This window comes from Hetaerina americana, unplaced genomic scaffold, assembly GCF_022747635.1.
Source record: "Hetaerina americana unplaced genomic scaffold, ioHetAmer1.1.p SCAF_9, whole genome shotgun sequence".
In the NCBI taxonomy this organism is placed as follows: domain Eukaryota; kingdom Metazoa; phylum Arthropoda; class Insecta; order Odonata; family Calopterygidae; genus Hetaerina; species Hetaerina americana.
In genome coordinates, this window is record NW_027287538.1 from 3,251,792 (window position 1) to 3,269,032 (window position 17,241).

At 43.5% G+C, this 17,241-nt stretch overlaps 1 protein-coding gene and 1 non-coding gene across 2 annotated transcripts in view; one reads left to right on the forward strand and one right to left on the reverse strand.

The window, feature by feature from the left end:
* Window positions 1–17,241, reverse strand: part of LOC139698997 (histone-lysine N-methyltransferase SETD1A) — a 617,878-nt gene that overhangs the window by 342,655 nt on the left and 257,982 nt on the right. The gene's annotated exons all lie outside the window — the stretch shown is intronic.
* On the forward strand, window positions 11,449–11,521 carry TRNAV-UAC (transfer RNA valine (anticodon UAC)). The gene has a single exon. It is a non-coding gene; the product is annotated as a tRNA-Val (tRNA).

Below are 17,241 nucleotides of genomic sequence, written 5' to 3' on the forward strand. Positions count from 1 at the left end.
TTTTGTTTTGGTTTCAATTTAAAAAAACCTATACTTGGTCAATAACACTTTTATTCTCCGAGGATGCTGTGTTCACGCCTGCTTTCTTTACCCTAGATCGTAACATTCCCTGCTTTCGAAGGGCTTTTCTAACGCCTTTATCGTACCACATGGGGTAGCGAGTACTTTATAGGGATGACATCTGTGATGCCTTTCTGCATAAGAATGACAAATTGTGTCCAAGTTTCTTCCACGGTGGCATGACTTAAGCGCGTTTTGAACTCGGGCAGTAAAGTGTTTAATTGACTGGCAAAGGTTTGGAAGTCTACTTTATGGTAATTATAATTTTTTCTTTTTGGTTTAACAATCTTGTTTATTTCTAAACCGAAGTTGACATTAACTGATTTATGGTCACTCAAGCTCTCGTCAGTTGATACTCTCAAAATACGTTCCGGTGTGTTCGTATGAAATAGGTCCAATATGTTCTTTCCACGGGAAGGCTTGCGTAATGCTCGATGGATGGAGTTTCTTTGAACCAATTTTAATGTGGAATTACAATATTCGCAAACGACAGTCTAAGATTTAACGCTATTGCTGTCCTAATCGATACCAAGGGGGTTAAATTCACCCCCAAATATGTTGATGCTGTTATTATTTTTACGTGTAAATTTGTATATTTGCTCATTGAGGGTATGAAGTGTTTTAAAATCTGAGTCTGTAGGTCTGTAGAAAAAAAAATATGTTAATGTTGGGTTGATTAGACCGCAGTAAGGTGCACCAAATATTTTCTATGTTATTATTTTCAAATACGCATTGTCTGCTTTCAAAAATACTTATCACTGCCACGAAAACTCCTCCTCAGGGTCCTGTACCTCTATCGTGCCGATAAACTGTGAAATCTACATCGTATTATCACATGGACTCATCTGCAATTACAAAGCATCATAATCTGGACTCGTCTACATCTAAATCGTATCATATGGACTCCAGTCCAGGAGATGCCAGGCTGGGAATCACTCCTGGAAAAGTTAAATTTAAGATTAAATCTCTTGCAGGCTATGAATTGGAAGAATGTCGCTATAGCAACGATGATGACGAAAAGGTATTATATTAGCCTTAAGGTACCACGGTAGGAGAGATGCTGTCAATATAATTAGAATGATCAAGTGCAGAAAATATAAATTTAAGATGCTCTAAAACCCAGCTGTTCTCCACTTAATATCTTGACTGTCATTTTTCCGAATCAAGATTAGGGATCATAATTAAATAACGTTTGTCCGACCGCGCTCTGAGGGGAAGGTGTTTCGGATCAAGAGTAGCCTGGTGTGAAACGCCCCCTGCCACACACCGTAATGGTGGCACGCAGAGTAGTACATGCAAACATAAAATAGAACCCTTTCTATGCGCCGTGCGTGTGTCTGGGGGCGTCTCGTCCCCCTGCCACACGCGCACCCATCATTCCCGTCGCACCCCGCTCTCCTTCACTTCCGCCTGCACGACCTGTTGACGCCCCAACCCCCTTCCTCCCCCACCCCTCTTCCGCCCCCCACCCCCGTACACTGCTTACGTCGACGCGGCAGCGGCGATTGGCAGGGGCCATCGGCAGGTGGCGGAATTCGCGCGAATGAAGACGTGTGAATATTTAGCAGGAGGTGGAAGTTTCGGGGAATGGGGGAAGGGTGGGCGGAGGGAAACCCGGCGACAGCTTTGCAAACTCTCTGAAGGGGAGTCAACGGGCCACATACGAGGGTCATCCGGAAAGTAGTACCCGTTCGTGAAATAAAGACACAAAAGTAAATATTAACAAACATAAAAAATTTTATTTGAAAGAGGATACTTTAAACTACTTCTCAACATAATCTCCAAGCAAATTAAGGCATTTGTCATAACGTGTGACAAGTTTCTGTATTCCTGCTGCATAGTCCTTCGCCGCCAGCTCATTGAGATACGCGAGGCACCCATCTTGCACAAATTTTTGCATAATGCAGATGGTGTTTAACAATTTCATGAACAATTGTTCGAGAAACATTGGGAAAATGCTCACAGATGTCATCAATTGTGACGCGCCGATCGTTCCTCACGAATTCGTCAACTGAGCTCACCAGTTGGTCTGTAATGACAGACGGTCTCCCCGAACGCTCATCGTCGTGTGTGTTCCCCCTCCCCATGTTGAAGTTGCGACACCACCGCCGAACAGACGACTCGTCCATTACATTGTCTCCATACACCTCCTTTAATTGGCGATGAATATCACATGGGCGAACGTTTCTTGCATTGAGGAATTTAATCACTGCCCTCACTTCACAACTGGCGGCGTTCTCAATTTTTTTAAACATTGTAAACAATCACAGAAACAACACAGGCAATGCTAGCGTCACGCAACTTGGCTCAGAGAAGGCAGACAAGCCACTGAAGCTATCTGACCTCGTCCAGCGGCTACTCGCGTCGTCAGCACTTCATGCGGCACGAACGGGTACTACTTTCCGGATGACCCTCGTACATGCGTAATAGTTCGTCCCATTCGACGGACAGATTCTGTACTAGGAGTGACCCACACAGGATGTATCGTACATAAACATCGGAATACAACCGAAAAATTCTGCCACTTTCGGAGTTCGAAATAAGGTCCTCTTGGTGGGAAACCAGTGCATTTTCAACAATTATTCCATAGCTACACCCATTTTTTGAATTATTGAACATTCCTCAAAACTTAATATCTATGCTCTATACTTGTTGTAGACACCCCACCGAAACCTTGCCGGATGCCAAAGTGGATAGGTAGAAGACCACGGCAGATAAAACAACTAAGAGCGTTAAAACTTGAGGAAGACGCCTGGTGGGGCATGGTCTAATAATGATAGGATCCTCACTCCTCACAAGGTCGACAAGTTCTTCGCAGATCCGCGTGCGAGTTTCCTTTTGTTCGTCCGAGAGCGTCCTCGGCACTTAACCCCCCCCCACACACACACACCTCCCTCACGCCCACGCTTCTGGGCACAAGTCAATGTGCATCACTCCAACGGAAGCCAAGTCCATCAGAAACCATGCGAACACTTCACCTGCGATCCCTGACCAACCAAGCCTTCACTCTTGCACGATTTCCGTCACTCTTTCTGAGGTCGAAGGGCGTCCTGTAAGTTCGGCGCCTTCAACATTATCTCTAACCTGTGGAAACAACTTTTGCTCAAAACTCTAAAACACCCGATCTGCGCATTACCATATCACCATGAGCTTCCTTCAGCGTGTCATGAGCCTCCTTCTCGGTTTTGCCCAGTTTCACCCAAAATTTGATGGCGTAACGCTGTTCCAATAGTAGGTTCATGATGGGGCGTAACGAGGTCACGTGACCGAGGTTTCGCAAGCGAACGGTCCTCACTCCACAAAGGATGGGCGCCAACTGGCACCGGGCTTCTGCCTTTCCTGAGACTCCCCTCCCTCGAACCCAGCCGTATGTTCATTCGTCCGTCTATCCGGGAAAAAATTATAAATATTAAATCACTTTGGGACAGACCTTGTAGACATCTTCACTAGCATATATGAGTAACCTAACTCGTTCTTCTCACACACAATATTAACAAAAACACAACTAAATCGTACCCGAGGACCTGAGAATGTTCGCTCAAAGCCTATGTTATAATAATTGAGTCAAAGAAAATAATTGTATAAAAATTAAATTTGAATTTATATATGGACTTAAGCGTTTTTGTACATTTGTGGATAACATGAACATGAACTAATATATCTCTATGTACGGTTGGTCCCCTTACACCGCCCGCTATACGCCCTCTCGGAGATTTGCGTGGTGAATGGCCTGCAGATGAATTGCTGATGGCTTGATACATTAGTCTTATTTTGGACCGGAAGAATGGCGCCAACAGTTGGGCGTCCCATGTGAATCTCCATAATGTCGCATGACAGCCCAAGGTTGCCAAACCATATCGAGGGAGAATGCGTCGGCATTCCCTTAAGGCAAATCATGACATCCAACATCACCGAACAAATAAACATGGGTTTTTAAACACAATGAAAACTCTATAAACTACCGGTTTCGACCCATAAGTAACCCCATCAGGCAATTCATCATTTCCAGGCCTGCAATTATTCAGTTAAATGCCTGATGATGTCACCTGAGCGTCGAAACCGGTAGTATTAATATAAAGTTTTTGTGGCAAAAAATTCCAAGTTTATTTATTCGGAGATGATGACTTCTCAAAAATTTGAGCTCGAAACCATCAAATTCAAATAAACTCAACATCGCTTGTATGATTTTGGATAGTTGAAAATCTGCCGCCAATACAAGGATGAAATATAAATAATGTATAAAATAATCCTTAAAAAATGCAGGCAGTTTACTTGATCCCATATAAGTGTGAGTATCTTCGAAATTTGAAGAAAACTGTTCACCTAAAATTTCCTGCAGAACATTTCTTTTAGATCATACTTCTCGTTGAAATGTTTTTGAATCGCGCCCTTGGAGAATGGACGGATGGGCGAGGTCATTTGCTTCGAGGGCCGGGGGAGGGAGCGGTTAAGTGATCCTGACGCGAACCAAAGTGCCCCAAGCAGTTCCGTAGTTTTCTGAGGGCCTCCAGGACCTTGCATGCATTCGCTGAAATTGCCACAACAATGGCCGGCAAAGGTCTTCTGCCCCGGGGCCATCGGTTACATCGCCCCAAAGCGTCGGAATGCCTCCTTCGCCAAACATATTTCCCCGTTCTCACCTCCTTCATACTGCCTTAGCCCGCTCAAGGACCTCCGCCTCGAAGTCACCTCCACCCCTTTCTTCATCTTACTCCCGGGTCCTGAAGGGTTTTTGGGGAGATATAAGGGTTCAGCGTCCTTGTGAGGACACTTGCCGAGGAAAGGGTGGGAGGGAGGGTTAGCTGGGATCGTCAGAGAAAAAGAGTTAGGGGTGGAGGAGGAGAGAGGAGTGGATTTATTACCCTGTTCCCTTTAACTCAATCCCGTGAAACAAGGGTTTCTCGCCTTCGATTGACTGGGTGACTGTTCCGGCAAAAAGGCCCGGTCAAATGTTTGAGGTCGGCATCCTTTCGCACGGGGGCACCGGAGGCTCAACTTCTGAATTCCATTTGAAAGAATTCCACTTGAAGCAAGGAATTTTTGGATCCATTGTTTTGAAATTGTGAGGGGAACAATTGCGGTCGTTATACTGCAATTAACCCACCTTCACCCTTCAGAGAGCGGCATTGGTTTACGCTTTTATTTTTTCAGATTTAATTTAATCCATGTTTATTCTGAGCTCCGAAATAAATTTCTCTGATTTAACAGAGACAATTAAGCTAAATTAGATATATACTTGGTTTTGACTTCTATCATCTATTCGGAGAAATTTATATCAAAATTCATTTAAGAGTGTTCGTTCGCAGGTTTCCGCGGCGATGAGTAGGTGATTTAACGGAGGAGACGGGACAACAAGCTTCTTTTCATCCTTGACCTGAGGACGCCAACAGGATAGCTGGCGAAACTGTTGTACATTTAAACGACATACGCGGACGCAGCCCGAAAAATGTGGAAATTCATTTAAGAGTGATAAAATTAACTGAAAATGAGAAACGTAAATGTATACATATATTACGAATTATAATTCCCTCTTTGTATCAACACACTAGTCCTGATATGTGCTCCGCATGAAAGGCCTGGCGTTGAAACTAACCCCAAATATTTAACCTGATCTGCCGTGGTTAGCCCTAATATCTCCATTTCATAATGTATTTCCTCTTCGTCACTTCCTTAGTTCCAAAATTTCAAAACTGCACATTTTCATATGCGCTCATCCATATTCCCTACCCACTTATCCCCATTCCTTGCACCAATCCGTTACTGCGTCGAAGTCTTTAGAGAGTGGCTCGCGATCTAGTTCGCTCCATCTTTCCCTCTATGCCACCGTGCCGTCAGCAAATAACATGAGATTGCTGCTCATGTGTGAGCTTAAGCCATTAATGTATATTAAGAATTGAGACGGCTATATTACACTTCCCCAGGGGACGCCCGAAGTTACATCTCGTAGTAGTAGTAGTTTTGAGGGGAGGCGACCGACAGCTAAGGTCATTTGCGCCATAGGGGATGGACAGGAAAGGATGAAGGGTGGAGAGAAACCCGGCGTCGGCATTAGCCTACTCTTTACGAAAGGCGCCAAGGGGTCCGCAGTTTAACGTCCCATCCGACGGACGGCGTACTCCCTCAAAGTGCCCTCCACAAAGCACCTCAAGTAGGGATCGAGATACCTCTGAAAAATATTCAACACCGCCGGGATTTGAACCCGCGCCCTCAGGGTGGGAAGCCAGTACGTTAGCCCCCGCACCATCTCGATCCCCTTACATCTCGTATATCCGTTGAGCGCAACCCATCGATGACTACTCGTTTGGAATTTGACAAGGGTCTCTCATCCAATCAATAATTTTCTTATTGATACTATAGTATTTAAGTTTGTGTAACAATGTGGGACTTTATCAAAGGCTTTTTGGAAATCTAGAAGTTGAAATCTAGGCTTTTAAATAGACATTTTTAGATGATTTAGCATCCTGCAAGCCACCGCTAGGGTGTGTGGCAGGGGGTTGATACACACCAGAGTTAATTTGACCCGCATATTTTTTTCCCCTACCTCGATCGGACAATGGCATTCTGATCCCCTATCGTTCGTAGGGAAAATAAATTTTAAAGCTATCTTTTGCTCACTTAATCTCACTAACTTTATTGGCATGATGCCTCCTACCGTAGAACGATGGGGGTAATAACACATTTTCAACATAACTGCTAACGAGACACCCTTCCAATTTATGCGAGAGTTTTAATCTGTCTTCTAACCTTCGCGCCATTCAGTGATTCCCAGCCTAGCTCCTCTAACATTTTGGATACTCTACCAAGTTTAACAAATTACAGCGTTTTACAAATGTAGCTCCTCTACGCCGCACGCAATCCAATTCGGCAATTAATCCAACCTTGCGAGGATCCCATAATATACTAGCAGCATATTCTATAAATGAGGCCTAACCAACGACAGATAACACTTCTCTTTGACCTTATCATCACATTTACATCAGAGTACTCCTCTAATAAATCCTAATTTCTTTAATGGCTCTTCTCGCATATGTTCCCCGCGTGTGTTTCGCCCGGGAGAGGTCGTTAGGGGCGAGGGAGGGCCGGCATCGAACACTTTCGAATCGGCGAAGGCGTGGCGGGTGCGAATGGGCCGCGGGAGGACTTGGAATGGGGGCTGGAAGAGGAAGAAGGGGGAATTGGAAGGGGCGTGGGAGGCCGGAGAACCACCAAGCGCGAGAGGAAGAGGACCAACCAATCGGAGGAGTTTTAAGCATCGCAGGTTAAAAGTCAAGAAGTAAGAGTCCCGCCTGCCCTCCTCCCTAATGTTGGTTCATTGGTCAAGGGCCACTCGCGGGAGTTCCCCTCGCATTTCCTCCCTCCACTGCTCCCCCTCCTCCACTGCTCGGGGATCAAAGTTCATAATCATTACGGAAAACAAAAATATTGTTTTCACGCCAAATCTGAGAGAAAATTGGTTCTTAAGAAAGGGTCCGCCGATTACTTGGAAATGAACGAGGTCAGGAGTGGTTTCCTCGCTGCAAGCGCCCCCCCCCCTGGGTGCGGGGGGAGGAGGGATGGGGAGTGAAGGGGGGGCGAGAGGGAGTTTGGGCCCCCCAGAGAGGGGGTGTTCTCGGAGGGGGGAAGGAGTGAAATGGCTCCTCTTTACCCCTACGCCGCCCTCCGCCCAGAAGAGATACGACCCCGGAGAGTGCCGAAAATGAGAGGCCACAGGACCTCTTTCTCATAAATGCGACGACTGGTCAGAGCGTCGATGTGCCGTTTAGGGGCGAATTCGCAATCGATTGCACCGCATCCCCGGTGCGGCATTACCGCGAGGGCCCCAGGAGACGACCCCCGATAGGAAAGGTTCTCGAGCGGCCACCAGAGTGAGCCACTGTGAGCAGACCACAAGTGAGGCGGAGAAGTGGTGCTATTTCGAATAAAAACTGTATCGCCAAAAAATGCGAGTTTATACAGCTTAAAAAATAATTTACATAGACTTAAGATAGGCAGGTTTCGCTGGAGTCGATCTGGTATCGTGTCATTACTAGTTAATGTAACATACGGTTTAATGAGGTCCGCCCCAAAAGTAGCAGGACTGAGTCAATTTAAAAACCATTATTGCCACAGCTGATGCATTCACTCAAAAGTCTTCGAAGTATCACCCTTGGGCGCCCAGACACCGCTTCCAGCGGGTATACCAGTCCTCGTACGCCTTCTGGCAGGCTTAGGAGGCGTGGAAAACCCGCGTGGCCTCGTCACGGCATGCTGTAACGCATCCACCGACCCGTGGTAACGTCCTTTCGACAACAATTTGAAGCGGGGGAAGAGGAAGAGGTCTGGTGGGGCATTGTCTAAATAATTTGGATCCTCACGTGGTCGAGAATCTCTTGGCGGTCATCTAAGGAATTTGCAGGAATCGCGACTCCCTCCACAAATTTCTCTTCGATTTCCACCAAGCCCTTGTGGATGCCCAGAGGCAATCCTGATACACGATACAAACTCGTAGCAATGACTAGGTTGTCATTCAGATATGGTCAGAGAAATGCAGGGGATCTTTCTCCGCGTTCATTGCGATAAGAGAACCGGGAGCCTCTCTCTGAAACACGAAACATTTTCTTATCAATTTAAAACTCCAACTCAGAGAAATACAAGGGTGTGTGATATGAAACTATGGAGAATAAAAGCTGACAAAAATTGAAATAAAAACAAGACATTCTTTTCGGATTTTCATTAAGTACCTAATTATCATTCACGCCATTCTCTGATAATGTAGGCCAAGTCTATAGAGCTCCGTTATTTATACCTTTAATTATATCATTCCACAATTCTTTATCCTTGAATACTTCTCCAAATCATCATTTCATATAGCAAAACGATTTATTAATTTCTTTTCAGACTCTGCCGAAAGTATCATACACGTCTGAACATTCCCCCGGTCAAAGGTCAAAGGCGCCTCGTCATTTGAACGGTCCTTCGACAACAATCATCATTTGCCACTCTTCCAACACTCATAAACGCTTTTTGAAATTATCACTTAATCGCATTGTAAGTATATTTTCTCTTCAATATTTCTTAAATCTGTAATATTAATCATTAATTTTATTTTAATTAGCTTCTCTCCTTATTTATATGCGTATATCAGTTCTCCTTTTGTTTCTTATCTTATTTTTCATCCACAGTTTTATTTTTATTTTATTTCAGCATAAAACAACACCAGCATTAACTATTTGTAGGGTTTCGCAGGTTTTCCACACTCCCCCCTTCATGTGTGGGAGTTTTCCTGCTGTGGGTTGTTTTCCTTGAAGGATAAAAGGCTCATTCCTCAAGTTTTCCCCACAATTGTGCATATCTTTATACACTCTTTGTACTCACACATATCCATACTAATTCTTTGTAATGTTCTACTTCTATCTTTTATATTATTTGTCACTCAAATGTAGTTATATTTTCATTGAATGTGTTTGACAATGAGTTAGATGAAAGAAAGGACTACCACAGTCTACATCTCGTCCTCGAATAAAGCCGATCAACTATTATTACCAACACCCTCCAACCATTCGCACTCTTCTCCTGTCTGTTCATTCGACGCCCAACCGATCTCTCCACATCCGACCACATCGGATTACAACGTACAATTTATCCATACCTTTATATAAGCGGGGGTGTATCGTATCCACACCCCTTTTATTAGCTCCTCACACTGTCTCCCCTTTTCTTCTCGACGAAACACCCCTCTCTCACCCCCGCAAAGATCACTAGAGACACCGGATTTAGTCTGGTTTAATTAAACCATGTTTATCCAGACACACTTAAGTTTAATTTCCAAAAAAATGAGGTGAGGGCCTTGTTGAGAACATTGAGGTTTAACTGTTAGGAACCGGAAACACTAAAACTCTTCTATAATAAAATGTAATAAAAATGTGCCGGCGAGAAAAGTTTGAGTAACAGTTTTTAAGTTCGTCTTGAAGGGGCAAATAAAGCAGTTTCAGGCACGACATAGTAGAAATGCCTCATGATGAAAGATAACATGTTGCTTTTCTAAATTGAGTGTTTTCAACTTTTAGATCATCCTTTTTCATTCCTTCCTTTGCTCCTTTCCATTTTCCTTCCCTCCCCAAATAAAGCTTCTTCCTCTCTACCAGCATAATTATATATATATATATATATATAACTATATATATATATATATACATACACACATATATATATATATATATATATATATATATATATATATATATATATATTTAAACCATTAACACATTAATCAGCCCTAAAGTCCTGTTTGGCTGGTTATGGCAGAGTCTAATACTAAGCCCTACAATGGCGATCTGGTACCTGAAAAATCACATAGCTTGGGTGGAGCTGCAGGTGCCCACAGAGGCTTGTGCGGGATTCAAACCCGGGCCCTCCGGTCGGTAATCCAACACTCTACCCCTGGACTACCTCTATGTGGAAAAGCAAAGTGTTTTCACGGAAATAACACTCTAAAATGGGCACACACTGAATAAAAGTGAAAATCGCGAGTCACCAGACCCCAAAACCCTCCTTCCTGAAATATACTCGTAGTATAGTCGCAATACGCCAACATTCGTGGCGTATTACGACTTTTAATTCTAATTACTACATTTTGCGTGGCACCACTGTTCATCCATAGCCATTAGGTTTGCATCGCACAAGTGCACCATTCAACATATATCACGAAATAATATGAGCACAACAATTGTTATTCCAAGCAACTCAATGCATTTCAAAGGAACAATTCGAACAGAGAGATTTCATACTTCTGTTTCAATATTTTGTGAAAGAAGATTACGGATTTTCCTCAAAATATCACATGCAATACAACATATGTATTCCTTATACGAACACGAAACAGAATTTCGTATATGATAATTATTCATCTTGAATTAAATTACAACACTTTGTACGATATGACTGAAATAACATGAACAATTTAATTCCCAAATATTGTATCAAAAAAGTGCATACTATGCAGGTTACGTTTCTTCTTGTACATAGGGGATCGTAAAAGACACCTAAAACACGTCATCTCGTGCCTCTCCCTGCACTCGAAACGCTATGCATGTCACAAATAAATTGCGGACATGTGATTGTCGCTTGAACCGAATCTGCTTTGGAAGTCGGAGATTTCCAGAAGCTGGGAAACTACAGTATGGACCATTGGATTCAAAAGGAAGTTTAAACATTACAAACATACAAAAATCCTGGAGAGTAGCTTACAACTAACTATCCCGCCGTCACGGCTGGTGGACTACAAAAAGAAAAATGGCCAAGGGACCTATGAGAAGGTTGGAGGGCAAAGCGACGGCAAGCCAGATTCCACAGGGACGAGGGACGAATTTTATTGATTTTAAGGATGCTGTTTCATCCCTGTACCCCAACGTCCCCGTGGTGTAGTGGTTATCACGTCTGCTTTACGCGCAGAAGGTCCCCGGTTCGAGCCCGGGCGGGGACTACTTTTTTTTCCCTCCCATTACACGGTATCGTCACCGAGTTTCCTTCTTCCAATTTGGTCACTTTTACATTCGTTTGCAAACACGTTTTTGTCCAAGATTACATATTTTATTCGACTCTATCTTCAGAATGACTATCTTCGCATTGCAATTTTTACCTTGGTGATTGAAAAGTATTTCATTTAAGTTTACTGGTGTATTGAGAATCATTTGTACGATGACATTAAAACAATGTATGCCTCCTATTTTCCCAAGCGCACAATAAAACAATCATACCGTTGTCCCATCATATATCGAATATTCCACAGCAGCATAAACATTGCCTTTACACAACAGGGAAAATTCTGTGAGTATTTCGGATACATGATTCTACTTAGTGTATTTTTATAAATGGACCTATAGAAATAAAAATTGTAAGAATCTTTTTTGAAGAAAAACACTGATTCAATGCAGATACGGTGAAGTCAGTGTACAATGCATATACAAATAGGAGAATGACAGAATATGAAAAAGTATATTTTTTTATTTTTTAGTGCCCTGCAAGCCACCGCTGGGGTGTGTGGCAGGGGTTGAATACGCACCAGGATAACTTTTAACCGAACATATCCTAACGCGGTCGGAAAAATGCCACAATGATCCTTTGTCGTTCGTGGAAAAAATGTCATCTTAAATTTATCTGTTCTACACTTAATCTCTCTAATTTTATTGACATGGTCTCTCCTACCGTAGTACAATTGGGGTAATAATACATTTTCAACATCACTACTAAAGAGACGCACTTCCAATTCATGCAAGAGCTTCAATCTGTAATTTAACCTCCGCTACGTGAGTGATTCTCAACTTAGTAGCGCTAATATTTTGGGTACGCTACTAAGTTTATCATAACAACGTTTCACAAATCTAGCTTCTCTACGCTGCACGCGATCCAATTCGGCAATTAATCCAACTTCGTGAGGATCCCAGTTATTCTTGCGGCATTTCCTATAAATAAGGCATAAACAGCGAAAGGTGACACTTCTCTTTGACCTTTCTATCACATTCATCCAGTACTGTTCTAATAAATCCTAATTTTTTGTTAGCTTGTCCTCGTATTCCAAATGTATGCGCTTCGCCCAGGAGGGGTCGTGAGTGAGTGGAACGCTAATTGTAAGTGGTCATGAACAATCTGAACATTTTTTCACAAATTAAGCCTTAAATGTCTCTAAATAAATACCTGATAGCATACCTACATCGCCATCTTGAAAAATGCCATGACCATGTAATACCTGGCCACAGGCGGCTAATCACAATCGTTTACGACCCAAAATAATGTCTTTTCACTCATCCTAGGATCGATGGGGGATTTTGAAAACATTATTTGTGGTGGCAATTAATTGTACGAGCGCCAATCTGAAAATCAAGATCTACACGCCCCAGACTGCTCAGGATTCGTGGGGCGGGTGGAAGGCCAAGAAGGGAAATGAGAGAAGGAATGGCTGGGAACATTGTCAGGCCAATATCGCCCGTGTATCTGAAAGGGCAAAAGTGCACAGGGGGAAAACTGGAGGTAGTGTTGCGGGAAGTCGATGCGGGATCCGTGAAATCACCTGCGCAAGCGGGGGATCGAGTTCCAGTCAGTCAATCAGTTCATTGATGAGCGCATGCGAACCCCGGCGGGATACATAGATGCAAAGGCTTACAAATGCGAAAAGGTGGGGGAGACCGTCAATTCAAGCCAAACAAAGGTTAAGCGGTTTTGGAGGACTGCTATTTTATCATTAAAATAAGAATATATTCTATTGTTTCAGGCTTCACTTCGTGGAAGTAATTGATATCCATTATTGAAATAGAAAGAAAGACTCGTACTTTTCCACAGATTTTATTATACGGCACAATGTGCCGTATAATAAAATCTGTGGAAAAGTACGAGTCTTTCTTTCTATTTCAATAATGGATTAAAATAAGAGTTCACAAACTAGATCAAGAGGAAGTATCTACCCAGCACGGAAGGAGGGCGGGAAATGACCGGCGGGGCGAGGGGCGTGACTCATTCGCTCCGTGATTCGCGAAGTTCCGTCCCTCTCGTGGAGGGGGGGGAGCAAGGCATGCTCATTTGTCCGAGGCGACTCCTCTGCCCGGTGGGCGACTCCCAGCGCGTCTCCGCGTCGACTGCGGGTCGGCGCGAGTCGCTCTGCGGGCGAATGATCGGGAAGGGCTGCGGGGGCGGATTAAATAGTTTCTCCCAGTTGATGGAAACCCGGATTCCACCAAACAACCTTCCTCTCCCTCTCATCGAACAACTGTCGTCGTTACTAAACGCGCTACTTGCAATAAGTGCCTAATCTGAAAGTATATGGCACGTGCTTATGGCATTTACCTTAACTTCATGGATATCCATAATTCCAAAGAAATGATGCTTGTAAATTATTCACTCCATTGTAATGTTACCGGAAGCGGCTTTAAGCACTGCAAGTCAATGCATCTTTCATGTGATCAGTTAGTATTGAAATCGCGGTTGTCAGTACATAAATCGACATCTACGCAGCGTCCCGAAAGCCGCAGAAAGGACGTGCGGCGGAAGCGGCGGAAAGGAGATGTCAGTGCACCTGACAAACATGCCCAAATATTGAATCATGCACGCGGTTGAATCTATATTTGCTTATATACACATTAAATCACGCACATTTAATTACATATGGATAGGAAGACATTCAAAAGGCCGAAAACAAGAGAGGCGCGGAAGGCGGAATCGAGCAAATCACAGGCGCAAAAATATTTCCTTGACCGGGACTAGAACACCGTATCTTTCCACTCGCCGGGTGGAAGATCTAACGACTTGAGCTATCGAGGAAACATAATTTACTCTGAGATTAGGTGGTCTTATACCGGCAAGTGGAAAGACTCGGTGTTCAAGTCTTGGTGAAGGAAATATTTTGGCGCCTATGATTTGCTCGATTCCGCCCTCACCAGCTCTCCTGTGTTCGTTCTACATGTGTGTTCCTATCCCTTACATCTATTTCCATGTGAATGAAAAAAATATATACATAATAAATATATAATTATCAATATATAATTATAAATGTGTGTGTATATATATATATATAAAACCATAAACACAGTAATCAACCCGAAGGTCGGTTTAGTAGGTGATGGTAGAGTTCACCCAGTACTAAGCCCTATACGGCGTGTGAAATTCACACATCAGGGTAGGGGGGCCAGTTCCTTTCCCTGTGCCGGTAATGGTTTCCCAAGAAGACCTGGTACCCGAAAAATCACTTTAGCTTGGGTGAAGGTGCAGGTGCCCAGAGTGCCCGGGAATCGAACCCGGGACCCTCCGGTCAGCAGTCCAACGCTCTACCCACTGGACTATCGCGACCCATATATATATATATATATATATATATATATATATATATATATATATATATATATATAAAATATATGTGTGTATATATATAAAATATGTGTGTATATATATAATATAACACAAATAGAATAGAATAGCAACATTTAAAAGGACACTCACACGGTAAATTGTTCGAGCTTTCGGCCCTCTCAGAGGCCTTCTTCAAGAGAGACTGAAAATATGCTGTTGCTGTGGAGAGGGGAAAGAGGTATGAGCGGGGAGGGGAGGTGTGGAGGGAATGCTGGGAGAGAAATTAAACATGGCGGTTAAGGGTGGGAATTTTGAAAGAACGGAAAGCTAATATGTAGGCGGATTCACGAGTTCTCACCTCTATATTGGTGGCTGAATCAGGTAGGGATTATAGGATGCTGAGAGCAAAACACAGGTCGAATGAAAGGTTGTGGGAATTGGCGTGGGAAGGGATAGGAAGAGAAGAGAGTGAGGCAGAATTGCAGGAGTACCGGTGATTATTCATTCGAATGGATAAGGGGGTAATGCATTCGCCTATGTAAAAAGAAGTGCAATGTTTGCATGATAAAAGATAAATAATATTTTTTGAGAGGCAATTAGCGTGGGAACGAGGTAAGGGGGCAATGAGGGGATGTAGGGAGAGGGGAGTAGGCATAATAAGAGGACAGGTTTCACATCGGGGGCGGTTGCAAGTTGGGGAAATATTAGGAAATTTGTCACGGGGGGGCGCCAAAGGGTTGGTGGATCTCAGAAGGTTTTTGAGATTGGCGGGTCGTCTGTATGCGATAGATGGGCATTGGGGTAGTAAGGATGAGGTCGCGTCATTGTCATGACAATGCCTCACTCTCTTCTCTTCCTATCCCTTCACACGCCAATGCCCACAACCTTACATTCGACCAGTGTTTTGCTCTCAGCATCCTAGAATCCCTACCTGATTCAGCCACCAATATAGAGGTGAGAACTCGTGAATCCGCCTACATATTAGCTTTCCGTTCTTTCAAAATTCCCACCCTTAACCACCATCTTCAATTTCCCTCCCAGCATTCCCTGTACACTTTCCCTCCCCGCCCATACCTCTTTCTTCTCCTCAGCAACAGCTTATTTTCAGTCTCTCTTGAAGAAGGCCTCTGAGAGGGCCGAAAGCTCGAACAATTTACCGTGTGAGTGTCCTTTTAAATGTTGCTATTCTATTCTATTTGTGTTATTTTGTGTCAGCCCATTATTGTGCCGCTCGTGTGAGCTTTTCCGTACAATCGTTATATATATATATATATATATATATATATATATATATATATATATATATATAATTTATATATAATATATATTATATATATATATTATATATATATATATATATATATTATATATATATATATATATGCGGGTGTATAAAAATGAAAAAACACAATCAAGCGAGGGTGGTCTAGGGGCTGGGGAGTGTCCGGGTGGCGGGATGAATGGGAGAGCAGGGAGCAAGGGGGATGATGGGGAGAGGCGGAGGAAGGGAGAGGGAGGGAAGGGATGATTAAAGAGACGAGGGTGGAGAGGGGGGGTGAACTCGCCTGGTCCATCCGCGCCAGATACGCACGGGAAGCGCACACTCGGCTCGGGAATGAGCCGAGGCCATAAAATCCCTCTCTCCTTCGCAGGAGCGGGAAGGGGAGGGGGGGAGGCGAAGAAAGATTTGCAAAACTATGAAATGAACTGCATTAATAGGTTGGAGTGGAAGGGTTGGTGGTGCAGGGGCAGGGATGCACACGGTAAGATGATCGTTTTGGATAGTGTTCTAGGCGAGATACCGAGGGCTTAACTATCTAAACTACGGCGGCAACAACAACTTTTAAGGTTAACATTTTGATGTTATCTAAGAAAAATCATTCTCATGAAACACGAGGACTGATATCCAGAACGCAGGATATTGGCCAGGGATGGCAAACCTTTTGGCGATTGGGTGCCAAAGTTTATGAAATTTGAGGGTACCATTAACTCGCGTGCCAACCCATCCAGTGGGAGAGAGTTGTCGATTGCATTTCGTCAATTAGAGGCATTGCGTACTTTTGTAACGAAAAATCATTTTTTATCGTATTCGCTTATTTGCTTCGAACTCAGGGTTTACACAACAATGGTCATAATCATTAGAGTTTATGACTAAGTTATTATGCGATGAAAGGCCGAAGAGAAATGTTATCTTTTCCTGATTAGGCCTCATTTATAGAGGATGCTGCAAGTATAAACGGTATCGTCACGAAGTTGAATTGATTGGCAAATTGGATCGCGTGGCGCTGGCGTAGAGGAGCTAGATTTGTGAAACACTGCTATGATAAACCTAGAAGCGTATACAAAATATAAGAGAAGCTAGACTGG